General features: G+C 48.7%; 1 long non-coding RNA gene and 1 other non-coding gene across 2 annotated transcripts; one reads left to right on the top strand and one right to left on the bottom strand.

Annotated features, from left to right (window-relative positions):
* Positions 1–104: 104 nt before the first annotated feature.
* On the bottom strand, positions 105–27,968 carry LOC140917859 (uncharacterized). Its single transcript, XR_012161027.2, has 2 exons — positions 27,413–27,968; positions 105–690 (listed from the first exon to the last, which is right to left on the bottom strand). It is a non-coding gene; the product is annotated as an uncharacterized LOC140917859 (long non-coding RNA).
* On the top strand, positions 8,998–9,071 carry TRNAS-GCU (transfer RNA serine (anticodon GCU)). Its single transcript has one exon. It is a non-coding gene; the product is annotated as a tRNA-Ser (tRNA).

The raw sequence follows: 27,968 nt of genomic DNA, 5'->3' as shown, positions 1-27,968 counted from the left end.
TTGAAAGCCAGTTTCATGACTGGCCAGGGTACGGTGTGACAGTTGTGTTTGTTTCTCTTAAAGTTACCTGCCTCCTATATATATGAAAGGAAATAAAGTCACAATTGTTTAAAAACCATTCTTTATTATTTGTTGCACAAAACATTGAGAGAAATAAAAAGCTAGACATGGTGGGGGGAGCAGGTATTGGGTTAGCGGGGTGGAAGAGGAGGGAAGGACAAGTCCAGAAACCAAATCAAAATTTCGGATATGCCAGCTTTCTGCTGCTTGTGCAATCCTTTGGAGTTGACTGTGTGGGTCCCCGTAGCCTCCCGCCCATGTCCTTGGGCATCTGGGTGAAGAGGATATGGAACTTTGGGAGGAAGGAGGGTGGTTATACAGGGGCTGCAGCAGCAGTCTGTGGTCTTGCTCCCTTTCCTGCATTAGATTCACCATACAGCGGAGCATGTCAGTTTGCTCCCCCATGAGCTTGACCATAGCATCCTGCATGCTCTCATCGCACGCGTCCCTCCTCTCTTCATATTCATGTAATGCTTTACGCGACTCCGCAATTGTTTGCCTCAACGCATTCAGTGTGGGAGCACTGCATGAGCTTGGCGAACATGTCATCCCGAGTTCATTTTTTCTGCCTTTTAATCTGGACCAGCCTCTGGGACTGAGTAGATAGGGGCCACGTTGAAACATTTGCACCTGAGGGAGGAGAAAAAGGGAGGGTAGTATTTTAAAAGATACATTTTAGAGAACAAAGGGGACACTCTTTCTCAGTGAAACAGGCAATTCATAGTACACAGCACATGTTCTTTCTGTACAAGGTCGCATTTTGCCTCTTATACTGAAGTGCCTGCCACTTTGGTGTGAGTAAGCCACCACATGCGGCTGGGCAACAGAATTCAGCTTGCAGGCAGCCATGGTAAGCCCTAGGGGCAGGTGGGGTTCTGCTTCTTCCACATTCATTTCAATGCTTTCAAACTGCTGGGCCCCCTTTCCCATAGCAAGCAATGCCTGGTGGGTTTGCCATATAAAAGGAGGGCCTGTGGGCTCTCTGGGATGATCACTTCACACAACACCCTCCTCTCCCCCCGCCCCACACCATGTGGCTCCGATGAGATTCTGAGCAGGGATGAGCCCTTTAAACTAAACGCGAACAGCCCTGCGCGGCTGGGTTTCCCCCCACCCTCTACCGTGTGGCTCCAATCAAGCTCTCACTCACCAGAAGTGCCTTCTCCAGGGTCATGGTCCGGGAGCCTGCCTTGGGAGTGGGGGAAGGCTATTGGCTCCAGCGTTAAGAATAGTTCCTGGCTAGGGGGGGAAACGGATTCCCCACTTGCCACCTGTGCACTGTCCTCCTCCTCCTCCTCCTCCTCCTCCTCCTCTTTGTCCTCCAAAAACTCATCCTCCTCGCTCCGTTCTACTCCCCCCTTGCAGGTGTTCATGGACTGTAGTGGGGTAGTGGTGGCATCACCCCCCCATAATTGCATGCAGCTCACGATAAAAGTGGCATGTATGGGGCTGTGACCCAGACCGCCTGTTTGCCTCCCTGGCTTTTTGGTACGCTTGCCTGAGCTCCTTGATTTTTGTACGACACTGCTCTGTGTCCCTGGAGTAGCCTCTTTCCGTCATGGCCCTGGAGACTTTAGCGTATGTATTTGCATTTCTTTTTTTGGAACATAGTTCTACCATAACAGATTCGTCTCCCCAACATGCGATGAGATCCAGTACCTCCCGTTCAGACCATGCTGGAGCTCGTCTGCGAATCCGGGACTGCGTGGTCTCTTGTGATGGTGGACTCTGCATGGTCGCCTGTGATGGTGGACTGTGCTGATGGTCACCTGTGCTGATGGTGACCAAACAGGAAATTCAAAAGTTCCCGGGGCTTTTACTGCCTACCTGGCTAGTGCATCGGAGTTGAGAGTGTTGTCCAGAGTGGTCATAAGGGAGCATTCTGGGATAGCTCCCGGATGCCAATAATGTCGAATTGCATCCACAGTACCTGTAACCCGGAACTGTGATCTCGATTTTAGTGCTACTTCATTTGCCAAGGTGGAGTACAGAAATTGGATTAAAGAGCCCTTTAAATCGAAAAAACTGGTTTGGTCATGTGGATGGAATCAGTTTTATTTCGAAGTAACTCAGCTAATTCCGAAATAACCGTGTACTATAGACCAGGCTTTAGTAGCAGGATTTATCTTTGCTGGGGCCAGTCACTATAGGAACACACAGCCACACGAAGTGCTCACTTGCACGTTCACTTGAGTACAATAGCAGGACCCCAGCAGTGCTCCTGTAGGTGTTCTCGGGTGGGAAGAAGCTGGAGCCATGGCCTATGCTTTCCCCCTCCACTGGCTGGCAGAGTGGGCCAGCCATAGAGAGGAGAGCATGCTGCACCTGCCTAAGGGGTGTAGCAGCTGGCATGTTCCCCTGGCTTGCCTGGGAGCTTGCCTCCTGGAATGGCTCAGTTCTGCATCACCCAGTGCAGGCCCATGTCCAGTTATTATTCTCTATTTGCCCAATGGTAGGACTGAAAGGCCCCCCGCTTCTTGGCAGGGGGTTAGACTAGATGACCCTAGCGGTCTTTTCTAACCCTATAATTCTACGATTCTAGTTCCTAGGTGCTGAACAAACCCAGAGGAAGACGACACCCTTCACACCCAGGCAAGAAATCCCAGGGTCTAACACAGCTGGCTCACTGCCATGGTTAGACCTGGTTTGTATAAAAATAAACCAATGCTGAACTGACCAACCTGGATCTAACCTGTCACTGAGACTTAGGCCTATTCTGTTCAGTCAGGGCTACTCTTGTGGGACACACATGGGTGCATTTACTACTCAACTTCCCTGGCCCTGTTTATTAGTCTCACTAATAGGCTTTAATAACCCCCCCGAGCCAGGCCCCAGCAAACAAAGAGAGCTTTGGCTCTGTTAATTCCCTGCCTGAGCCCGGATTTTGTTCGCATTCCTTCCCAACATCCTGTAACAATCTCTCTCCAACAACAGGACATTATTTTACTGTACAGTTGCTAGGTAACTGTCCAGAGCCTCACTGAAACCCCATCTGGGTGCTTTTCTTTCTTTCTTTCTTTCTTTCTTTCTTTCTTTCTTTCTTTCTTTCTTTCTTTCTTTCTTTCTTTCTTTAAATCCTTTCTGCATGGCCCAGACATTCAGGGTTCTTCGGTGATGTCACAGTTTCCTTGGAAACACGCACGAGGAGATTTTTTTTAAAAAACAAAACCTCACTTTGTCTCTCGCCCATGCCGACTCTGATGATCGTTATTATTATTAATAATAAAAGCGAGGCTGACCTCAGGGGCATGTGTCACGCCGATTCCCACAGGCCCTTGGGACGGGGGAGTGCGCCTTTTGAACTTGGGCAGGGAAGTAAATGTCCAGGAATGGCAGAACTGAATACCAGCATGTAAGGATATCCTCACACACACACACACAGTGGAGCTAGGCCAGGGGACCGGATGGCTCAAGGGCCTGGGAGTGGGAGCTGGGATTTGTTGGAAATTCAGCTCTGATCAGTCTATCTAGGTTCTGATAAAAGCATCCCTCACTGTATTATCTGAGTGGCTCCCAAGAGATCAGATGTAACTTCACAATAGGCCAATGGCTTAATTTTGCCGCCTTCCTCCCCTGAGGTAGCCAGGGCTGTGGTTTTATGTATTTATTTCCCTCTTTCATCTCTTCTACTTCTCTCTCTCTCTCTTTTCCTTCTTGCCTTCACATCTTTGACTGTGTCTACACTATGCTCCTTACAGCGACACAGCTAAGGTCTCCTATGTAGCGGCTCTGTGCAGGCGGGAGAGAGCTCTCCTGCTGGCATAATTAAACCAGCCCCAACGAGCATCGGTAGCTATGTCGGTGAGAGAGCATCTCCCGCCAACATACCGCTGTCCACACCGGCACTTCTGTCAGTGAAACTTGTGTGGATCGGGGTGTGTTTTTTTTCCACACCCCAACTGACAAGTTTTGCCAACAAAAGTGCTAGTGTAGACAAAGCCTTTGTTTCCTCCTCCCTTTGGGTTTGTCTACACTTAAACCACTACAGCAGCTCAGCAGCAGCGCTTCAGTTGCGCCTCTGTAGCACATCAGCATAGACATTATCGACACCAAGAGAAGGGGTTCTCCCATCGGCGTAGGTAATGCACCTGTCAAGAGGCGGTTGTGTCTGCGGGGTCTCTGGGGCTGGTCTACACTGAAAACCTACATTGGCATAGCTGTGTCTCTCAGGGGTGTGAAAAATCCATCCCCCTGAGAGATGTCGCTATGCCAACCTAACCCCCGGTGTAGACAGTGCTAGGTCCTCGGAAGAATTCTTCCATTAACCTAGCTATCACCTCCTGGGGAGGTGGATTAACCACAGCAATGGGACAGAATCCCTCCCACCACTGTAGTGCATGTCTACACTGACACGCTGCACCTTTGCTGCTGTATTGTGTTAAGTGTAGACATAGCTGAAGTGAGCATCATGCTCTGATGTGAAGGCAGAGAGATTTCAGATCATTTTTCCCCGTCAGTAGTGACTGATGGTCCTCACGCTCCGATGAGCGCAGTTTCGGGGGGAGGATAGAGGGGGAGACCAAGGAGTTTAATTATTTTCATTTTAAATGTAGAACTCACCTTTTGCCACTGTCTGTGCAAAACCAGATCTACAAACCAGCCTACAAAGCAGTGGTGAGGAACGTGGCTCCCCAATTAAAAAGAAGCCCCTCCTACCTCGACCCACCTCTTCCAAAGCAGTCAGGAGCCTTGGGCTCAGTCAGACCAAGCATGGAGCCTCTGCTGAACACACTCCAGCCCCTCATGTAGAAATGCAGGGCTGTTAGCCCAAGTGTTCAGGTTGATTTTAGATGCTGAGCTGATAGTCTCAGTCCAATTCCACTTGAACAGGCAACACCAACCACCTCCCTTGTTGATAGCCACAGGACAGGCCGGGGCTGGAGGAAGTCTGCTCATGCCTAGAGGTGGCTTCTTTAATCAGGGATGGGAAGGTTGTCATGGAGCTGTCTGTGCTGTGCTTTGTTCTGTGGACATGCCAAGGAATTCAGTCTCTAGGGCTCCCAGTCCAGCACTTTCACCAGCACCAATTTAACACAAAAGTATTTGATAAGTAAAAAACAATAGCAGCTGGGCAGCAGCTGATGTGGCTGGAGAGGCCCACGGCCCTATGGGGATTTAGATTTATTGACTAAGACCTGTCCAAAAACTCCACAAAGAATACAACACAGGTACCTAACTTCCCAGTTGGTCAAACTGCCTGTCACTGCTCTCAGGGCCACCAATGGGAATGGAAAGTAACTCCATTAATGTCAGTCAAGTTGTTCTGGACTCATATACCAATGTAACTGAGAGAAGAATCTGACCACTGAGTGCTCCATCTTGTAGGCCTGTATTTGATTGGGGGCTTATGTAGCCTTATAAAATTCTACATATTCATTTGTCTGGGATAACCTTTTTTGAGTACGATTAGATTTTGCCACACTCATCCCCTCTCACTCCCTTTGTTCACTGTCATCCCTCGCTGTGGTACCTTTAAATTTGAATGTTGTAGACTGAATGCTTTGTGCCAATGACTTGTCTGTAATGCCTCAGGCAAACCTACAATATAAATAAGACCCCCCCATTAGCATCCTGGGACAGGAGAGGCAATAGATTTTGTGCCTGGGCTGGTATTTCCACAGCCCTTTTGCAAGGTTGTGTTCAAAGGAGAATTGTGGAGACAGACAGATTTTCAAAGCTCTTTGGGAGCTGAGCAGGCACAAAATTGTGCCTTTGAAAGTCTGACCCCCTAGTGAGTTTCTTTGCAGCTTAAAGTTAGCGAGCTGCAAAGCTGGAGTTTGGATCATGTAACTGATTTCCCGTTTGCTTTGCCTACATGTTGACACACATTGGAGTGCCCACAGCCTGAGCTTTCAACCCCTGGGGATTCATCGCTCTAATCCAAGGCGGCTTTGGTTTCACTGCAGTTTCAAAGTAACCATGCGCTGTCATGGTCCCTCTCTCTCCTGGGTTGTCATGGTCCCTCTCTCTCCTTACAGACCCCATGTAAACCAATGCCTACAGCTTCATTACCAGAAGCCCCAAGGAACAGAGAGGATGTCTCCTGGGCTCTGCAGCAGCAAATCAAGTAGCCACTCCCCAAGTGCCTTCCAGTGCATGCTCCATGGGGCATTCTGAACAGACTTCCTAGCAGCAGCTGGGCTGGTTGCATTGATCAGACAAAGCAAAGCACCTTCTAACCAGGTGCAATTAGTGATGTCTAGATGATCAGAGCATGCAGCACCTAAATGTGCCTGTTCAAATGAGAATAGGCTGTTCTGACTGTACTTTGTCCTCCTCAGGCTCCATACTGCTCACAAACCCTATCCTCCCACCCAGCTCCTCTTTGTACTGCGAGCTTGATCCTGCAAAGTGCACAACGCCTTTGGCACTTGCTGACAATGCACACACCCCTGCGATGGCTGGGCCTGCTGTGCTCCAGAGGAGGGCGAGTGGTGGAATGACTCCCTGTGGGGGAACAGCTTTAATTTCTACCAGGGGCAAAATGGGAGCCCAGCTGTTCGAGGACGTTGAGAGGCTGTAATAGCTGGGTGCTTCTCCCAGCCACAATAACCACAGGTGGACCCTAGTCAGCACCAGCCACGTTTTGGTCTGCCCTGGAGTCCTGCAACTGGGGAGGTTGCTGATACTCTGCCTCACTGCAGCCTCCCCCCTTGGGCTTTCCATTGCCGGGGCCTGCAGACATTCACATGCTTTATCCTCCAGTCTAGCCCCCCTGGTGAAAACAAAATGAAACAATGGCCACCCGGCATCCTGTCTCCTCCATCTCCCGGCTCTTGCCTTTGATCCCATCATTATTCATTGCATTGCAGTAGTGCCTAGCAACTCAATCACAGACCATGACTGTACTGCACTAGCCGCTGCACACAACAGAGAGACAATCCCTGCCCCGAAGAGCTTACAGTCTCAATGCTCTCCCTGCTCCAGGCTTTCCCTCATGGACCCTGCTGACAAATGGGCCAAAATCCATCATCTAAGACTGATTCCACCCTATCTCCCTGCCTCACCCACAACAGCTTGCCTCGAGTCTGACGAGCTGAATGAGCCTCCAGCAGGATTTCTACCATCATCTCTGTGAGCTTCACGCTACACCCTCCCTCTACTATTTCCTAGAGTACATTTGTTGCAGGGCTGCCCTGTTGGAGCACTGCCCGTTCCAGTGGAAGGACAGCCATCAGAGCCTTACACCTGAGCTGCTGTCTGGATGAAATACCTGTCTTCAGACAGCCCCGTTAGGAGAGGGCACCGGAGATTCTAATTACACTTGAGCTGTCCATATCTTCCTCCACATTGAGGGAGAGGGGCGACTTTCATGAGCTTGCACTATATAGATTTCTATACAACGCAAGACAATATAATTTTGGATTTACACTCCAGAGGGTGCGTGCACAGAAGTGCTGGCCATTCCCCTAGCTGAGTCCTCCCACACAGAGCTGATCGCAGACTCTGTGTGATTCTACAGCTGGGTGTGTCCCTACTTGTGTGTGTGCTGGAAAAGGGCTTGAGAGCCTGTCACAGCAGCACAGAGTAAGGGAAACCCAAGCTGGTGGGACAGGCGGGCTCAGTGGGACCCCAGCACATCCAGAGGCACCCTGAACGAGTGGTCCAACTCGTCACAATAGCTTGCACAAACACACAGGGAAATAGAAAATATATTTACATTATTAAATAACTGACCAATTTTCATGGTGTTTAAAGAGACAGTATCTACCTACTGAAGTCCCCAGATTAACTTTCCCTATTCCGGTGGCTCTGGGCTAGTGACACTTCACATGAGCCCTGCCAAGTCTAGTGACTTGTCTACACAGGCAGTTATTCTGGAATAGCTGTTCCTGATTAGCTCCATGCATACATGCTCTTATTCTGGAATAAGAGTGCCTTATTCCAAATTAATTTAATGGATTAAATTAAATGGGAACAAGGCACTCTTATTCCAGAACAAGAGCATCCACACATGGAGTTAATCAGGAATAGTTAATCTGCTTTTAAAAAAAATCACACGCTACCTTATTCTGGATTAATTTCTATGTCTAGACAAACCCCAAACTGCAGCATTAGCAATGCAGTGTGCTGACATACCTGGTGACCATGTTAGACCTCATGCAAGTGGTCACATCCCAAATTATAATATGTGAGGATTTTTTAAAAAATACTTCACTATTTAAAAAACACAAAATCCAAATACAGTAGCAATTTTACATCCTATTGTAGTATAGACACATGATTCCATCCATCCCTGGATGGAGACAAAGGAATGAAAGATACATTTAAGGGCTTGAACAATCTGATAATACCCCTTTAAAACATTCAATAAAACACTAGATAATATACTTATCGGACAGCATGACACCCAACCTAATGGAGATGAGAGAAAGGGAAAGACTAGACACCTTTAGGTGCTGCACATGTGAGGAAATAGGCCAGCTACTCACCCGTGCTGCCATGATGGAGGCCAACTTTGGGAGAAGATTGGAGGAACTGCTGTTATTTGTTCTAGGGGAGATGGAGTGTTTGGGAGGGGATGCGTTCTGCCCTAAGACTGTAGAATGAGGAGATGGATACACCTCCATCTCAGTGACTCAGCCCTCTTCCCCTCACAGATCACTCCAAACAGCAGTGCTGATGCCAGCTTCTAACAATCTGCCAGTCATACCTTGTTAGATGGCATCCCATAAAGGAACTAGACAGAGAAATTGTAAGAAGGCAAAATAGAAAGTTACCTCAAGATGCCCCACAGCAGCTAAGGGAAGCTGGGACTGGAGTAACTGAGCTCCCCCATCAAACCTGCTCCTACACTATCCCATCCAGTGACTACTGCTGAGAAAGGCTGGGAGGGGAGTCGTGGGATGGGCTCCCACACTATTCCCTGCGGTAGCTTCTGTTCCTGCAAGGAAGAAGTAAGTACAATTTCCTGCACACAGGCTCCAGCAGGAGCATGTCTCTGTGGCGCAATGGATCAGCGCATTCGGCTGCTAACCGAAAGGATGGTGTTTCAAGCCCACCTGGGGACAGCGGTCACCCCTTGCTACTCAAGACGTGCTAAGAGCTCAAAGGCCCCATTTTTGGGGGGAGGGATAGCTCAGTGGTTTGAACATTGGCCTGCTAATCCCAGAGTTGTGAGTTAAATCCTTGAGGGGGCCATTTAGGGATCTGGGGCAAAAATTGGGGATTGGTACTGCTTTGAGCAGGGGGTTGGACTAGATGACCTCCTGAGGTCCCTTCCAACCCTGATATTCTATGATTCTCTGATCTGGAAGAAGCTCAGTGTGAAATGCACTCATTGCCCCAGGCGAGGGAGTTAGCAGGGTCACCATGAAGAATCTGTTTCCTCCTGTGCTGCACCCCATTACAGACGAGAGCCATCGGCAACTGAACAAGAGGGCTTCCAGCCCCTTTTTCTCTCCAGTGGCTGCTTCTGGCAGACAGTTAGCTGAGCTTTGTGGAGCTGTCAGTCCTAAATGGGAGGATGGCAGCCTTTGCCAGAATTAATATGCACAGGTTGTTAACTGCTGCCAAAGGGTTTCCCATTTCCCTCCTTCAGGCCTGTCTGATCCTGGCCCCATTTCCCAGAGAGCAAGCTACAAAAAATCCCATGCACACAACTCTTGACTCCAGCACAAAGAAACTCTTGTCCCTCAGAATCAAAGGAAAATCCAGAGCTGGTTTCCCATATTCATCCCCTCTCTCTCTCTGTGTGTGTGTGTTTTTACTCCCTGTCATCCAAGAATGAGGATGCTCTGAGCATCATACAGACCTGTGAGCTGCTTTCTAGCTCTCGCTTTGTGCAGGGTAGAGAGGAAAACAGGTTAAAACCAGATTTTAGATGATAGGTGGGGTGTGAGAGCATCTGGGAGCTTGAAGACTCAGGTGGATGATCTGAGGCTCATGGATCTGAAGCACTGAGATTTCACACACTCCCTGAGGCATAGACAGAACACATCATGGCATGTGGGGTAAAGGTTTATATGCACTTGTGTGGGAGGAGCTGCACCACTCAGACGTGGCTTCCCCAATTGCATATAGTGTGTCCTTCTCAGATTTATGCTGACAAAACCTCCATTTAAATACACATGAGGAGGAGCAAGAGCAAACAGTGGGAGGGAGTGTGATTCAGTGGCTAGAGCACTGGACAGGGACTCAGGGGACTGCTCTGCACTGACCTGCTGGGTGACCGTGGCCAAGTCACTTCACATTTCTGTACCTCCGTTTCCCCAAATAAAAAGGAGGGTAATGATGCTGACCTTCTTTGTAACGTGCTTTGAGGTCTACTGATGAAAAGTGTGATATGACAGCTAGGTATTATTTCTACTAAGAGGTGATTAGTGTGATATAAAGCTTGGGATGTGCACATTATACACCTGTGGGGAAGCCATGTGAGAGTTAACAAGTCTTCCCCCCCCCCCCGCCACTCCCCCGCAAAGCGCTCATAAAACCTCCCTCGCACACAGTTTTCCAGGCTGCAGGTGGCTAGAAAAATCTCTTGGCAAGAGATGAGACCAGGGCACTTGCCAGGAGGACAAATGCTTCTTGTTGAGAAATCCTGACCCCTTGTGGTCAGGCATTAAGCTGCACCAGTGGTAATCAAAAACCCTGGAAAGTATCAGCATGATTGTCACATCTTAGAAGCAGGGACCGATCATTGCATTGTTCCCTAAAGTTCCATGGACATATACAGTGCTCTCTATGTCTGTTTAGTAATTAATAATAAGTCAAAGAGGTTGCACCAAGACATCCCTTGTCTCCATTCCCAATGAATACATGGGGTATATAATTACATAGCCCCTAACCTATGATAGGTAAATATGGTAAATAGGCCCATACTAGCAGCTACTTTTAGGCCTGTCTTGTTAAACAGTGTGCCCACCCAGGCTGAATGGAGATTTAGGTGCTAAGAACATCCCACACCACCAACCTGATGGACAGGCCTCAGCTAATGGCCTTATGACGGGTCTCTGAAAGCCCATCACATACAAAGATGAAGCTCCTTCCCTCAAGTTACCAATTCCCTGTCTCAAGCACTTAACCCCTTGCATGCCAGGTGTTAACAGTAGCAGGACGAGTACGACTCCTGGAGCCATCCCTCCCCCACACACTTTCCATAGGTTACGCCGTAGGCCACATTCCTTGTAGCTCTCACATCAAAAAAAGTCACCATGACACAAAGCTACAGGTAACCACTTGCTGGAGACTGAAATAGGGGAGTCTACTGGAAAAAACACGATGTGGATATGCAAACATCTGTCAAATGGAAGGAGTTGTTGGGGAAACCCACCCCTTGGGAATTCTCAGCTCTTTGCTAAAACAGGAATAATTGCAGTGCTTAGACACTCAGCCAGCCCAGGGGGATGAGGGCATGGTCCCAGGCCATATTTACATTACAAATAGATGAAGCCAGGGGATCTGCTTACAGCACAGCAGGCCCCTGACCTATTTACAACCATTCTGTAGTTTGGACAGGACCTAACTGTGCCCTTGATAAAACTTTGTGCTGTCCAAGGCTCTAGCCCTGTGCGGGGGAACATAGTCAAGTACTGCCCCTACTACATGCGGGGGGTGGGGGTGGGGGTGAACCTGCTAACTAGTGCACCTGTCGTGTAGACAAGCCCCAGACTGAGCTCAGGGGTGGCTGTGAGAAAACACCAGCACTCTCTAAAAGGAGAGATGGGTGTCAGCAGGTGTACTCTCCATCTGCCCATATGCACGAGTGCTGACCAGTGCCTCTGTGTATTGGGATGCTGGCTTTTGAATGTGTCTGGTGTCTCTCTGTATGAATGCATGATGCTTTTGGGGCCAATCTGAGCCCTAGTGTAACTCCAGTGATTTAAATGGCGTTGCTGCCCTTCACACTAGCAATGACTTTGGTGTAGGTGCTCAGCTGTGGGCCTGGGTAGGAGGAGAATTGCTGCTCCATGTATTTTTGTGGTATCTGTCATGTATGTGGGGAACTGTACCCTTAAAAGGCTCTGGCGAAAGCTAGTTGCAACCGGTTGTTATGTTACACAGAGGCTCATGTTAAGCAACAGTGATCAGTTCGAACTCAGACACTGAAAGTAACAAGCCTCTGTCTGACTCCTCGGCTGGGAGTGATTACTGAACACCACAACATGGTGGGGAAGAGAGGTTTGGAAAAATCACATGAGTGGGCAGCAGGTGAGCTGCCGTTTGGCAAAGACCCCAAAGGCAACCACTTTAAACTTGTGGGGAACATCCAGATTCTCCAATTTTGGCCCATCTTTAATTTCATTCCTTGATCTTTCAGACAGAGCAAACTGGTACTGACTGCCCCTCCCCCGGCCAACACCCAGCAGCCCTGTCGGTTCTTCCGAACCACTAAAGAGGATTATTCTTTAGCCTCTTCTCTGACAATCATCCGTCACACTCACTCCAGAAATCATCATGGAATTGGCAAATAAATCCAGCCCTGATCAGCTCAGTGACAGCATCTCATTACGAAGCAAGAGATAGAAAAGCAATGGCCTCTGACAGATGATATCACCAGTGCCAGGAAGTCCCTCTCTGGCCTTATTACAAGGGACGTCCCTTATTGTTTCATCTCTGTACAACAAGATTTGGAGTTGCTGAGTGCTGCAAAAAGCAGCAAGAAACACCCTGGGTATGTAGGGTAGGTGAGTACTGTTTAGTATTATTATTAATAAGAATGATGATGATGATGATGATGATGATAATATTGGGAGGAGGATGGGGCAGGGGTGCTAAGAAAACAGTCCCTTATTTTTTAAATATGTTGGCAACCCTACGTGTCTGCCCCTCCTGACCTTCCAGTCTCCCCTGTTTACAGCAAGTCAACCCCTTCTTCCCCAGCTCTCGCCTAAGCAATGATCAAGACCATGGGTCCTGTGCCAACACGTGGGAGTCCCAGCAACAAAATCCCAAGCTCTGCAGTAACAATAACATGTTTTGCCCAAACCAAATGACTGTACTATAAAAATTCTAAAATACCTGGTTTGCCTTCTTACCAGGCTGCAGGGAAAGCTTTCCCACTGAAACTTACAAATGGAAACTATAATCCTAACCCCATCTAGTACTGCCATCTGCAAAAACACCCACACATGCCTTCATATCTGTACGTGTTGTACTCAGCGCCCGCTTCTCTGCATCTGTGGGCTCCTTTCCCAGCTCCTACGTGCACATATGGTAATTCAGGTTCGGAAAGTTCAGCCTTGTGTGTCCTACACTTTAAATACAACTTCCGTCCTCCTTTGCCCTCCATGCTGGGAGGAAAAAAGACTCTAAATCTGCTCTTGGTTTTACAATCCGTTTCTCCTCGGTGGAATTCAACCTGCTACCAACTTGCCACTTTCAGCTTTTGGACTGATTGCAGCATGCATTTCAGATGGAAGCATCCTGGACAAGAGCAGAGTGGGTGTGTGTTGGGAAGATGCGGGTGAGAGAACAAAGCATTCTCTCTCTGTGCTGTTTTAATGTAACAAAAGGGACTGGCAACATTCTGGAGGGAGCAGAGTGAGTCCGAAAAATGGAAACACAAAAGGCTCGTTATCTAGATCACCTGTCTTCCTAGATGGCATATGTTTCAGGGCTGGGGCCGTGTATTTTCATGTGTTTATACACAGCCTAGCACAGTGGGATTCCAACAATAGCACAATAACACACACAATGTATATCAATGCAAAAAGATGCAAAGAAACAGGATGGTGAGTCTTGGGTCCAAAGACAAACACTCTTTCAGGCTCAACAGACGCAGTTCAAGAATAAAAACAGCAGGGGTCTACTGCCCGAGGACTAGGCCGTATGGTGACTCAGACTAAATGGAGTGATTCGTTTTAGGTGATGTCTGTCAGAGAGAAAGCCTGGAGGAGTGGCATGAGTGTGACCAGGAAAGGAAGCAGAGAGACAGCACTTCTTGGGCACAGAGCTTGCTGAAGTGGCACCCAAGGGGATTTCTGAGTAAGGAAGCTGCCTGCTGTTGTTTGTTTTGACTGTGTGCAGGGAAATAGGACTTTGTGTACATTCTTTGTAAATAAACAAAATCATAAACCAAGACTACACCTGACCCACATTACTGATTTTTCTCCCTAACAGAAACAACCCTGCAAGGCCCTGAGTAACGGCTAACTGCTCAGGCCCAGGGAGCAACAATACATACACACATATACACGCATCACATACATAGGGTGACCAGGTGTCCGAGTTTTGACCAGAACACCCGGTCGAAAAGGGACCCTGGTGGCTCCGATCAACCATTAAAAGTCCGGTCGGCAGTGCTGCAGCGCTAAGGCAGGCTAGTCCCTACCTGTCCTGGCTGGCGCCACACTGCGCCCCAAAAGCGGCCAGCAGGTCTGGGTCCTAGGTAGGGGGGCCATGGGTCTCCACACGTTGCCCCCACCCTGAGCACTGGCTCCCCATTCCCAATTCCTGGCCAATGGGAGCGGGGGGGAGGGACCCAACTCTGCGGGTGAGAGGGGCACGTGGAGCCTCCTCCCCCTGCCCCCCACCCTGCCTAGGACCCAGACCTGCTGGTTGTTGGCTGCTTCCAGGGGGGACACAGCACGGTGCCAGAATAGGTGTGGGAATTAGGGGTGCAGGGAGTGCTTCCCCCACCTATGCCCTGCTCCCGGCCCTCAGCTCCCCAACCCCTCACCTCACCTGGGGGGAGTGGGGCTCGGGTCCTGGCCACTGACCCTGGGGCCCTGCTCTTGCCCCAACCCTGCAACCATGCCTTCGCTCCCGGGGATCTGTTCCTGGGACCACGGCTGCTGGCCCCACCGCCGGGGCTCTGCTCTTGGCCCCACACGTGGGATCCTGGCTACCGGCCCCTACCCGGGGCACCGCTCCTCACCCCACGCCCACCCCCAGCTGTGGCCTCGGCCCCCTTACCCCTGTCCGTGCCCCCCCCCCTCGGAGACACAGCCCTGCTCCCAGCCTCGGATGTGGGGGATGCAGGCAGCCTGCCTTAGTGCCCCTCACCCCCGCTGCACCGTCACCGGGAATCACCCGAGGTAAGCCCGCAGCCCAACCCCGAGCCCCAACCCCCTGCCCCAGCCCTGAGCCCCTCCCAAACCTGGAGCCCCCTCTTTCACCCCAAACCCCTCATCCCAGCCCCAGCCCAGAGCCCTCACCCACCCTGCACCCCAACCAAATGCCCCAGCCCAGAGCCCCCACATACACCCTGAACCCCTCATACCCAGCCCCACCCCAGAGCCAGCACCTGCAGCCCAGAGCCCTCACCCCCTCCCACACCCCAACCCCCTGCCTCAACCAGCAGCCCCCTCCTGCACTCCAAATCCCTTGGCCCCACCCCCCAGCCTGGAGCCCCCTCCTGCGCCCCAAATCCCTCATTCCCAGCCCCACCCCTAGCAGGAGCCCTCACCCCCTTCCACACCCCAAGTCCCTACCCCAGCCTGGAGCCCCCTCCCACACCGTGAACCCCCCATTTCTAGCCCCACCCTGGAGCTCGCACTCCTAGTAAGAGGCCTCACCCCCTCCCGCACCCCAGCCCTCTGCCCCAGCCCAGTAAAAGTAAGTGAGGGTGGGGTAGAGCAAGCCACCAAGGGAGGGGGAATATAGTGAGCGTGGGGGGGGAGCCCCTTCAGGGAAGGAGCAGGGGTAGGGTGTTCAGTTTTGTGCGACTAGAAAGTTGGCAATCCTACGCATACAATGTACACACATCCAAATCCATATATAGAAGGCTGGGATTTAGTGAGTGGGTTTTGCCAGTGGGTGCCCGCCCGAGGCCCCAAATCCACTCTGCCCCCTCCTGAGGCCCCACCCCCTCTCTGCCCTTTCCCCTGCCTGCCCACTGCTTGCTCCTCTCTGCCCCCTCCTCCGAGCACCTCTGCCAGTTTTGGAGGGAGGCTATTCACATTACAGAAAAAGGGTGGGTGTGGTAATACCTTTTATTGGACCAGCTTCTGTTGGTGAGAGAGACACGCTTTTGACTGGTGCCGGTGGGTGCTGAGCACCCACTAATTTTTCCCCGTGGGTGCTCCAGCCCCGGATCACCCACGGAGTCGGCGCCTACACCCTCTAAAGTACAAGAGCTAATACCTATCTGCCAAGTAACGTGCCTTTGAAGATCCCCGCCATATCTGTAGATATATATTTTTTCTAGCACATTTTATCACATTTATTTCTGTGGTAACTCAAACTCTTACATGGCCGTTCCTGATACTGGGATAATAGCAAATCATTTTTTAAAGCCATGGATGACTGAACATGTTTGGAGATTAAATTGCTGCTCATTTCCGTCGCTGTTTGTGGGCTTTCTGACAAATGGGGGCTGATTTGCAAAAATGCTTGCAAATCCCAAGTGTTTTGCAAATTTTAGCAAGAATGCCCCCAACATGTATTAGTTGATATTTGCGTGTTTAAAATATTTCGGCCAACCAGTCAGGGAGCAGATACAATACTATGTGCCCGGATACTAGAAATGAAGGTCATATTATTTCTGTGAGAAATACTGACCATTACTCTGTTTAGTATGTGCCTCTCTGGCAGCCCTCTGAGCTGGCTACGCTAATGCGAAGAGAATCCCTACATGGCAAAGTGCCAGCCTAATGGAGTTTCTGGCATGAAGGACATGACAGGATATGGCTGGAGCACCCCTGTACACCAACAATGGCTGCTGGATTGGCTCCTTGGAGTCCTGGGGTACTGGCAATAAGTTAAAACAGTCTTTGCACTGCTCTCATATCAGGGACTAGTCTGAGCTAGCCACAGGATATAGGGACTACAAAGATGGTCCGAACATACCTCTACTCACCAGTGGTGGACTGAAGATTTTGCCGCCCCTAGGCCCTGAAATAATTGCCCCCAACCCCAGCCCACCTCTGCTCCGCCTCCGCCTCCTCCCCTGAGCACGCCACCGGGTCCTGCTTTTCCCCGCTCCCTCCCAGTGCTTGTGCGCGAAACAGCTTCGCGAAGGAGGGGGAAAGAGGGGGTAACGCGGCACGCTCAGGAGAGGAGGCAGGGCCGGGGTGGGGATTTGGGGAAGGGGATCAATAGGGGCACGGAGGGGGCGGGGAAGGGGTGGAGTTGGGGCAGGGCCGGGGGCAGAGGGCGCGAATCAGCGCCGGGGGAAGCAGCCTCTGGCTGCTATTATAAATTTGCCACCCCTGCAAATTTGCCATCCTAGGCCTAGGCCTTGTTGGCCTAGGCGTTAATACACCGCTGCTACTCACTGTTATGTTTATCCAGAGAGCACAGCCCTTCTGGACCAGAGAATCTGGCCCATCACCTCAATAAAGGGTATAACAGACATCTTGCCCTGTTTAACACTCTCAGTCCAGGCTGTTAACGGATCCACAAAACTCTGCAAAGCATCCCCGGGCACGGCATCTATTTCAAAGCCCCTGAATAAGTACATGCTATTCTCTTGAGCTGTCAGATGCTCCAGGCTGCTTTGGTGTATAGTTGAGACAAACACTTTGTGGGAAGCAGTGTGGTCGTAAGGCCTTGGCCTAGCAGTCAGGTAACCTTGGTTCTAGTCCCAGCGCTGCTGCTGATATACTATCCAACCTTGGGCAAGTCACTTCTACTCTCTAGTACAAATAATAAGTTTTTTGAGTAGAGACTGCCTCTCCTTATACATATGCATAGCTTCTTGGGCAATGGGGCCCTGATCTCAGCTGGGGTTTCTAGATGCTACTGCAATATAAATAATAATAAGATATCCAGATTATTCAGTGAATATTTATGAACAACAAAAACATTTGAAGATCGCGACTGGTTTGCAAACTACTCACTAGCTGTGCTTTTAATGCATGTTGTTGGTAACCGTTTGACCATCTCTAATATTACGTTTTCTCAGCTAACATTCTTTATTAAAGATGGGCAGTGCAGTGTAGCCAGTCAAGAATGAAGATAATTATTTAAATCTCATTTCTCCATCTGATCCTTTCTGTCAGTCCAAGCCTAAAATCCTTTAATTTCCAGAGATGATCCTGAGCAGCGAATTTTGGAGCTGGATGTAGATCTGGATCCAAGCTTTCCTGACATTTGGATGCTTGGATCTGAGGTGTGGTTCTGGCCTATCTCTGCTAATTAACTTCTGCAAACTGATGAGGAGTATGCCAATTTCTTTATCAGGGGGACTCACATTGTGTCACATTCAGAAATAGCAGGGTCTAGATTTTGAACAGAACGTGAAAATTTTAAGCTTCAAGTTCCACTTCGCTCTGGTGAAACACAAACTCTGAGTTGCACCATTTGTTTGTTGTATCACGTTCCCTGTGGTCACTCAGACTCTGATCGCCTTGTTATCTAGCCATCTAGGTCCTTGTATGACACCCCTTTTACTGTTGTAGCTGAACACCTTGCAAGAATTCCAAACAAAAATAACACCCTTTCTCTCTTTCCTGTCTGTAGAAGTATTTAGTTCATGGATTTTAGTTTGTTTCCTTGTGTGTGTGTGTGTTGAAATTATTGAAAGTGTTGTACCATGGGTACATGCCAAGTCAGGAAAACAAGTTTTACATTTAGCTGTAAGAGCAGTGAGGCCTGCGTGCATTCTTCTCTCTTTCAGGGCTCAGTTTCATAGTCTAGTGACTCCTGGGAAAGTTCTGTCTTGTGCACTCATGGACATCCCCCATTGGTCAACAGTTTTGTAATTTCTTGTGCATTTTATCAGTCAGTGCAGGGTAGTTACATGGGGACTGTACAGCACCAATGGGGCCAAGACTGCTGCTAGAGACAGAAGGGACCTGTTGGAGGCTTGAGTCCATCCCCCTGCCAGGACAGGACATACTCCCCAGAGAGGATGCATTGTATATTAAGATGATACTTTGTTTGCTCTTGCGCCAAAATTGAGGCACAAATGAACTCTGCTAGAGCTGCTTACTCAGTGAGACCAGACTGCTCTCTGCTTTCATCAGGGGTTTGTTGCTATGGGCCATTTCACACTTCTGCCACTCACACAAACTACTGCCTAGAGGCTGCTGGGTGCCAGCTTGTCTCCGCAGCCCAGGATGAGCTAATGCCACATCCAAGTCTCTTTGAGGCCTTCCCTGGGGACATGGTTTATTAATTCAAAGGAAAGCTCACAAAATAACACAAAACAAAGCTACCCCTGTCCCCAACCCAGGCTGCAGGGGCCCAGAGGCCTTGCACTCTATATCGCTCTCTGCTCCAGGACCAGTTCCAGGAGCCATCATCCCTCCTGCAGCTTTCCTCCAGCTGAGCCCTCTCACTCTGAGCCCTTTGTAGGGATCATCTGATCCTTTCCCACCTGGATCTGCTAATGCAACAGGGCTGTTTGGCTCCCTGGTCGCATGTCCTTAAAGGAACAGCCCAGCCTCTTACAGCACCTTACTCTGCAAGTAGCCCCATTGATTTCAGTGGGATTGCTTAGGGTCCACATAGAGGCAGAATCTCGCCCTGGGAAGGGAAGGCGGGGACACAAGCCTGGCTCAAATAAGCACTTATCTGTGATGTCATTAATCTTTTGAGCAGCTCTGTACTCGGTGCGATGGACCACATCAATTTTTAAAGCATTTCACTGCCATAGTTTTGTCCAACATGGGTTAAGGGGGAAAAAAGAAAACAGCTGTGCAAGGCACCTGTGGTCCCTCGGAGGGCATGTCTGAGCAGGTGTAAGCCAACCTCACATACTCAGACATATCAAGATTTATTTGCTAGGCAGCCTGGGGCAAAACTTTCCAGACCCCCTGCAGTTCAAGCAAAATGAATGACTGATTGCAGAGCAGTTGTTCCACCACGGATCGACAAAGAAAGGTACTCCAAATGTAGGACAAGCAGCACTGTTCTCTCCATGTTTTGGATCTCGCTTAACCTCATACTTCATTTCCGCATCATTTCTGGTCTTACTGTGCTAATTATGGGGGTTTTGGGTCTCTTCTTTTAGTGTTGGTGAAAGGTGTGGTATAGATATGCTGGGAACTGATAGCCTCTATTTTTCCTAGATCAGACATACCATCGAGCCTGAGAATAGCTGGCCCTCTGAGCGGGCCAGGGACCCAGCCTACCTCTGACTGGCTCCACAAGGAGGAATGAGGCAGCTCAGTTTTACCTACTCACTTACACTCAATGTGCTCACTCTTTGAGCTGCTGGGAGGCAGGTAATTAGGCAGAGACGCACCTAGGCAAGATAAATGGAAGCTTTGCACAGGGAGGCCTACACTAGAGAAACAGAGGCTGCTGGGAAGAGGAACAGTCCCCAGAACATACGGAGAAGGCTTCTCAGGGGAATCTGGTGAGCGGGGCCCACAGGCAAAGGAAACAAAGAAAGAATGCTCCTGGTGGGAGAGTTTCTGAAAGGAAGGGACGATGAATGCTGCATCTCAGAGAAACCTGGCTCCCATGAAATACTTCACCAGGCAACAGCAGAAGGCCTGGAAAAAGAGGAATTATATTCTGTCCTGAGGTTTGACCTCCATGGGGACCTGGACCCTGGAGGAAAGACCCTCCCCCAGTTAATGACAAGAGGCCCTTGATTCTAGAAAAGGGTTCCGGGTTATGAAGGCCTCACTTGGACATGATAAGGGTTGACTCAGCCCCCCCGCCTTCCTTCAGCTAGAGATGCTGGGGAGCAGTTCCATGTGTGTGAGGCTCTGGCTTTTCAGATTGAATAAAACTAGACCCCTGCTGGAGTGCTGTTCAATAGACAAGCCTCCATGGACTTACTAAAATCCTCCCTCAGAGAAACTGGCTGAGACACAATGGTGGTGCTGCACTGGGCCTCCAGGGGGTGCTCTAAGGTTGAGGGCCTCCATTACACTTGGGCAGTGGTAATGCAAGATACCCAAAGAGAGCTCCCAAGGTACCTCACCACTGACCTAGAGGGATTACTTCTGGAGAGCTGAGGATAACTCATTCTCCACATCCCATCCTGATGTTACATGATGACAATTACAATGGTGATGTTTGTGATGTGTGCACCTACCCAGCAGGAATGAGCCAGAAACCCATGAAACTCATTTCACTGGATGACAAGGACTTTCAGTCATCACCAAGCTGGGCTGGATTTGAACAAAGCAATCTAAAGGAGAAATTTACCCATGTGCTGCCTGAACCATCCTTTCTCTTTTCGTCCTATTGTATGGAATCCATGTACGTCTCTGACCCATCTCTGTACCTCTTTGTCATTGTGCACTGTACTTGGATCTGTGCATTTACTGGCTAGGAAGCAGATTCCAACTACGTTCAAGTTCCGTGCTTGGATACATTTTACACAATTCCTAGTGAAGTCAATGGATCAGTGGATATCTGGGGGCAGATTTTGGCCCTTAAATATATAAAGGATTCATCTCCAAACATTGGTGCTGGAACTAGGGGTGCTGCCGCACCCCCTGGCTTGAAGTGGTTTCCATTATATAGAGGGTTTACAGTTTGGTTCAACGGCTCTCAGCACTCCCACTATACATATTGTTCCAGCACCCCTGCTTCCAAATATAGTTTCCTTGTTGGGAAATTTAATTGGCATCTTTCATTGCATCTTTTGTTTTCATTGTTATTCTGTGCTTACCTGCCCAGGGCAAGAACAGACAAACGGAATAAAATCTGGGGCCTTTTACCTGAATAAATTAAATCTTGAACCTGTGTCAGGTAATTACTATGATTCTGCCCATCCGCAGCATGCACTTCCCCCTACGTACCCGTGCTCTAGATCTGTTGAAAGAGTCCGCACTCAAGTTGCTTTTTATCGTGTTTCCTTTACATTCTGTTTCTTGATTATCAAAGGAAAGAAAGTGCTTTTGTGTGCCCAAAGGGAGGGGAGCCAGGACTTGTCCTTGGCCCAGCTATGTAAAAAGAATCCATATTTTACTGAAAATCGGCAACAACATTCATAAATAATAACAAAGGCTTTGGACCTCACTCAAACTCAGTGTAAGAAGTAGGTGCAATATCCATGGGAGCCTCTGGGTCAAGTGCAGAAGTGATGTGGCCGGAGGGGTAAATTACACATTGAGTGTAAGTGAGTTGGGGAAACAAGTGCCAATGGCAAAGAAGTGTAACTTGCACTTATTTGCCATTCAGCAGGTGTGCAAAACAAGTGTAATTGATATGTCGAGGTGTCAGACTGGGGTCGTAGCAGAAAAAAGCAGCTCAGTGGAGGTGGTAAGATAAAGCAGTTGGAATCTGATCTGCTTTCACCTAAGGTGTAACTGACACTGACATTTACGTCATGGCTGAATTAGGCCCCTTGTGCAGAAGCTGATTGTTCTCAAAGACGGATGTTACGCACTACAGAGCAGCACCAAGTTACAAATGACAGAGGGGAAGTTTTTACAGTTGAGATGCTTTTGCGGCCCCCATTCCCTCTCTCTCTCTTTCTCTTTCACACACACAGGGCCACGAGCAGTGTCTCAAACTGAAGCTGGTTTTCCATTATATTGTGAGAGCCATTTTCAATCTACAGTACTCAGCCTTCCTTGGGAGCCCTCTAGTCAGATTGTCCGGGGGCCTGACATGCTAGTGCCAAAGGGAAGCTCTTGTGGAAAATTTGAATAAAGCAGAAGACACTATCTAAGGGGCCTGTTTATACAAATGATCTAGCTGAATACACTACCAGAGAATAAAGGGCTTTCTTGCTCATGGAATGGAATCAAATTCAGTTTCTTCTTCACTGCTGATACATACTTTCTTCAATTTCTTTCTCCCTCTCTTTCTGAAGTCATTTAACATTTAGAAGTGAGCCAACCCTGGATGAATCTTGGGCAACATTCTTGGCCCCCGAGCAGGGAACATTCTCCTGCCTTATCCGACAGTTCATAAAACACACCCACATTGATCGCTTTCTTTCATATAATTCTCATTGCTTAAGTTCTTTCAATTGGCTATTTTTCCAGGGCACTTATTGATGACCAGTTGACATTAATCTCTTCCTTCCTTGGTTCTCTTGAATCAGAAAAAAAAAAAAGAAACCAAAAAAGAATCCGTTCCAAATTCTTCTTATGAGATCAAGAATTTATGCTATTTTCCGGGGCCAATCAACTCCACAAGAGTGAAAGTTTCCCACCCTCCTCCAAGTTGTATCAAGATGCATCTGATGCCTTTCTGAGAGGCCAGGCTATATCTGCACCTATTTCTAAAATACATGCCCACCTTCCTGAGTCAGATATGCCACTGAGTTGCCCATCACTCCCATGTGTACTGGTCCTGGCACAGACCTTGTGACTGGTACTCTTGGCTTCTTCTCCCTACCATAGTACCCAATTCTGCCCCCGTTACTTGTGCTGAGTAAGTGGTGTCTTACTTCAGGAATGGTCCTTTTGCAATCAATGGGTTTGCATATGGAATAAGATTAATAGATTATCAAGTCTGAAGGGACCACTGTGATCATCAACAGAGGCTATCAGACTTCCCGGAGTTAATTCCAGTTTGAACTAAAGCATATCTTTTAAAAAAAAACATGTAATCTGGAGTTTAAAACGACCAGTGATGGAAAATCCACCATACCCCTTGCTAAACTGTTCCAACTGTTAATTACCCTCACGGTTAAAAAAAATGGCACCTTATTTCTAGTCTAAATGTATCCAGCTTTAGCTTCCAGCCATTGGATCTTTGTCTGCTAGATTGAAGAGCCCATTATCAAATTTCTGTTCTCTGTGTAGATACTTATAGACTGTGACCAGGTCACCCCTTAACCTCTCTTTGTTAAGCCAAACAGATTGAGCTGCTCGAGTTTTTCACTATAAGACTTGTTTTCCAATCCTTTACGGGTGGCAGAATCTGGCCGTTAAGGGTAATTCCCTGTGCTGAGCTTCCATGTGCCACTACAAGATGCTTCCCATCCAGCTGCGCATGGTTTATCTTAACCATGCTTCAAACCCAGCTCCCATCTAATCACACAAGGTGTCAGGCTCTGGCTGCTTACAGCCAAGGCATTTGGCTGGTGAACAGGGAAAGCTGCCGGAGAAGCCTGGCACCACACCTGTCATGCCTGGTGCAGAAAAGATTATGGGGAAGAAGTCCAAGGGCCCAACAAAGGGAACCAGCCTGGTGTCACTTTCTAGGTCATGGACATCTGACTCCATTCCTCCTTGGGCTTCATCTCTGCTAAGCTGTAGATGGAGATTCTACTTCCAATTCAAATGCACAGCAAGCGCATCTCCCTGATGGCTTCACTCTCAAGTTCTTGGGAAACTTCCCTCTCTGTTTCATAATGCTCCTCTCTGGTGCACAGCCTGAAACTGTGTATACCTGTTGATGGTGGAAAAGGAAAACATGGCATTTCCCCTGTTATCTTGATATGGCAGCTGAAGCTTATGAACTACATGTGTGTGGGAAGATATGATCTCCTTTATAATGTGTGGGTCTGGCAGAGCAAGGGTGTTCAAAGGATCCCCACCAGTCACTCTTTGGGTCCCATCCTGCCCGTTGCTTATACAAGGACAAGGCAGCAGAACCCAGTGGATCCGGATTCCTTAGCATGCGCTTCCCATCCCCCAAACCATGCAGCAGAAGGAACAAGATGTACAAGGGAGCAGATGCTCTCCATGGCATCTTTCTCCCATGAACAATGGGTAGCTGCTTGAAGCACTAGTAACTCAGCCTCCATGTCTGCACACGTGGGTAGCCAGTCCTAGGGCAGAATAGCACCAACCGGAGCCATGCTGCAAGGCGGGGGAGGGGGAGAAAGGAGCTGCAGAGGGGCTGGCCCTCTGAGGAAGGAGCAGTTCCCTTTCCTGGGACTGGGAAGCTGCATCTCTTGCTTCCTCCATGATCACCCTGTGGGGGAAATTCAAGGAAACTCCATGAGGTCACTCTCCTCCCACTGAGATACACATGGTGGTGAGGTATAATTTGGCCCTTTTTGCACTTTAAACCCCCTTCTCCATAAATCCCCCAACTCAGATTCCAACTCCCAGCCAAGGAGCGATGGCTGAAGAAATCCCTTTCAACACCAGTCAATATATACTGAGCGCGGTCACTACCCTGAAATCTCTGAAGTACAAGGCTTTCCTTTTTTGGTCCCCAGCCCTTCCAGATCTTGCCAAGCCGGGCAATCAAACTCAGGTCTCCTGCTCAGCACGGCACTGCCCAGTTCTAGTACTCAGCTAGTCACTGTGATATATTTTAATCATTTGTGCTCCATGAAGAACTATCAAAAGACTTCAGCTAAAAGACTTTGAAAAACAAACGCTCGGTCCTTAGGTTATATGTGGGAGAAGCTTCATCTTAACATGCAAAAAAGTACAATGCTGCTCATTTGGGCTGATTCCTCAGCTCCTAAATCCAGTCTCTGTTTCCCAGAGAAGACAAAGAGAAGACAGAGAGGAGCCTTGCACCTATTTTCAGTGAGCAAGCCGCATTCTTCTCACATCCCCCACTATTCCAGTCCTAACAATGGGCTCTTAGCAACCTAGTCAACATGCAACACTTGTTGCACAAAAAATGCATTCAGTTACATCTAGCAGATCAGTTTCTCTAACTGGACAGAGGGACTTTCTAAAGAGGGCTCGCTCCAGTGGCTTCCGAAATATTACTTTGGTTCTGTGTCCAGAAAATTTACATCAATTAATTGATCTGATCACTTTCCTATTGCACTTTGTAAAAAAAACCTTCTGTATTCTCTTGGTTATTAAAATAGGATCTGTACTGGACAAGGTTACAAAGCATTACCCACAATCGCCCTGTAACTCACCCATTTTCCCACACGTAAATAGGGAGAACAGTACAATTGCAGAAGGGCCGTCAGTGGGAACACATGGTATTTAAATAGGCATCTGAAGGATGAGAAGAGAGTCTTCGCTCAGGATTTGTGTATATCCGCTTCAAACTCGGTTCCTAAGACAAACGGACTAGGAAAGCCGCTTTTCAATAGAAATCTGATAACCATTTGGAATTTGTCAACTCAGCAGCTTTTTCTCCACCTCACAGAAACCACCCCCACCACAGGAATTGGCATTAGCAGCTGGGAGAGAGGCTAAGGACTGAAGAGATACAGAGACTGAACTGTACTCTCAGGTGCTTCGTCCAGGTCAGGGCTAAGACACACAGCCTAAGGAGCTGTGTGCAGGGCACCTTGTGCTGCTCTTGCCTGTAGTGTCCCTGTCCTGTGCATAAAGCATTCAGCTTAATGGGCTACCATCTGTTTCACGCCTTTCCCCAGCACTGAATTCACTACAGAAATTCTGTTTTCAAACACCGTTTCATAGAGCCTTTTCACTGCAACATTACGTTATGTCTGGCTACAGATGATACTGTATAAAGTATTATACTTTCCATTTGACTCACTAAGCCTACCTTCAGGCCTAGAATGCACAATTCAGGTGTACATTGCATTTCCTCTGTCTAAGATGCATGACAATAATTTTCTGTTGCAGTTTACATAGGAATGTAGGACATGGGCCTGGAAGGGATCTCCTGAGTCACTGCGTCCCATCCGCTGCTAGCACAGGCATCCCCATCATATTGTCCTGTTCAAAAAGATATCCTGCTCCACCTTAAAAGTAGTTAGGTTCCTTGCTCTCACCACTCCTAGTGGAAGGCTGTACAAGGATCTCACTCTGATGGTTAGAAACCTGCTCATTTCCAATCTTGGTGTATTCGTGGCCAGTTTGTACCCATTTGTTCTTATGCCAACATTGTCCTTTAACTTAAATAGCTTTTCTCCCTGCCTGGTGTTTTCCTCCTGAATGTATTCTGAGAGAACAAGCCTTCGTTTTGCAAGGCTCAACAAGCCAAATTCTTTGTCTCCTCTTGAAAGATAGGCTCTCTAGTCTCCTGAACATCCTAGTACCCCTTCTCTGCACCTAGTCCAGTCTGAATTCATCTTTCTTGAACATGCGTGATGCCCTGAGTTTCATTGTATTGTGGTTGGATGCACAGAATATGCATCCCTTGACCAGGACTGTCCATTCATCAGGTATCCTCTTAAGCAGGTGCCACTGTAATGTATCCCAACACACCTGAGCCATTAAAACAAGTTACCACCACTTGTGGGGAGCTGATTGCTCCTTGGTGCTGAGCACCCACAACTCCAAAGGATGACCCTGGGTCAAAGTGTTCCAAGAAGAACACCCAAATATTGAAACACCCCAAAATCAGGGGCCACATTTACCTGAGTTTTTCCATTAATGAAATGGGATTAGTAATACTTACCTCCCTGGGATGTTGTGAGCCTGAATTCATTCAGGTCTGCAGAGGTGCTATGAAAGTGCAAAGGATTTTTGTTATACCAGGAAAACAAAGGAAGGGTGTCAGCCCTGCAGGTGCCCTATGCTCTGAGGAGCGCCGCATCTTTCAAGGCCCACTGTCAGCTTAATTCACTCTGTCCTGCAAGTACCACCCTGGAATTCACTCCCTGCTTCCTATAGGGAAGGGCAGAGGTTGGGAGGGATCCTGGAGGGTTTCAAAACACAATGCAAAATGGTTCAGCTACAGGAATTAGAACACAACCACTTGGCTTTACCTGGCATATCTTGTCTTCTGAAAATCCAGGATTCTGGACATGAACATCTTGGCAGTTCCATCAGAATCCAGCTCTGGTCCAGGGGGTGTTGAAGAGCGGGGGAAGGTGGGAGGAAGAAGCAGAGTGAGACAGGCAGGAGCGGAGGAAATTCAGGAGCAGCAGGTTAAATCCCAGAGGCAGATTTTCAGCTCAGTAGCGGACAGGGGGCAGGGGAGTCTCTGTGATTCCTCTGACCCAAGGAGGAAATGGCATGCCCCGGGGTAACCATACCAACTTCATCCGTGCTTGCTTTGTCTGCTAGCTCAGGCATGTAGAGGTAGCAACTCACAGGACCAAGGATCAGCTCTCTCTCTCTCTCTCTCTCTCTCTCTCTCTCTCTCTCCCCCACCCAAACACTCTGTGTGTGTTTAAAATGCTAAAGAGAAAAATCAAGGCCACCCTTAGTTTCTCCCGCCCCCTGTTGCACAAGAGAATAATACAATAAAAACAAAAGCAACCTAAGAGAGCGCCAGTGTGTGTGTGTGTGAGGGACGGAGGGAGGGTACGTGGGTCCTGC

This window comes from Lepidochelys kempii, chromosome 10 (assembly GCF_965140285.1).
Source record: "Lepidochelys kempii isolate rLepKem1 chromosome 10, rLepKem1.hap1, whole genome shotgun sequence".
Classification (NCBI taxonomy): domain Eukaryota; kingdom Metazoa; phylum Chordata; order Testudines; family Cheloniidae; genus Lepidochelys; species Lepidochelys kempii.
The sequence above is the reverse complement of the archived record's forward strand: the minus strand, read 5'-3'. Positions and strand labels throughout refer to the sequence as shown.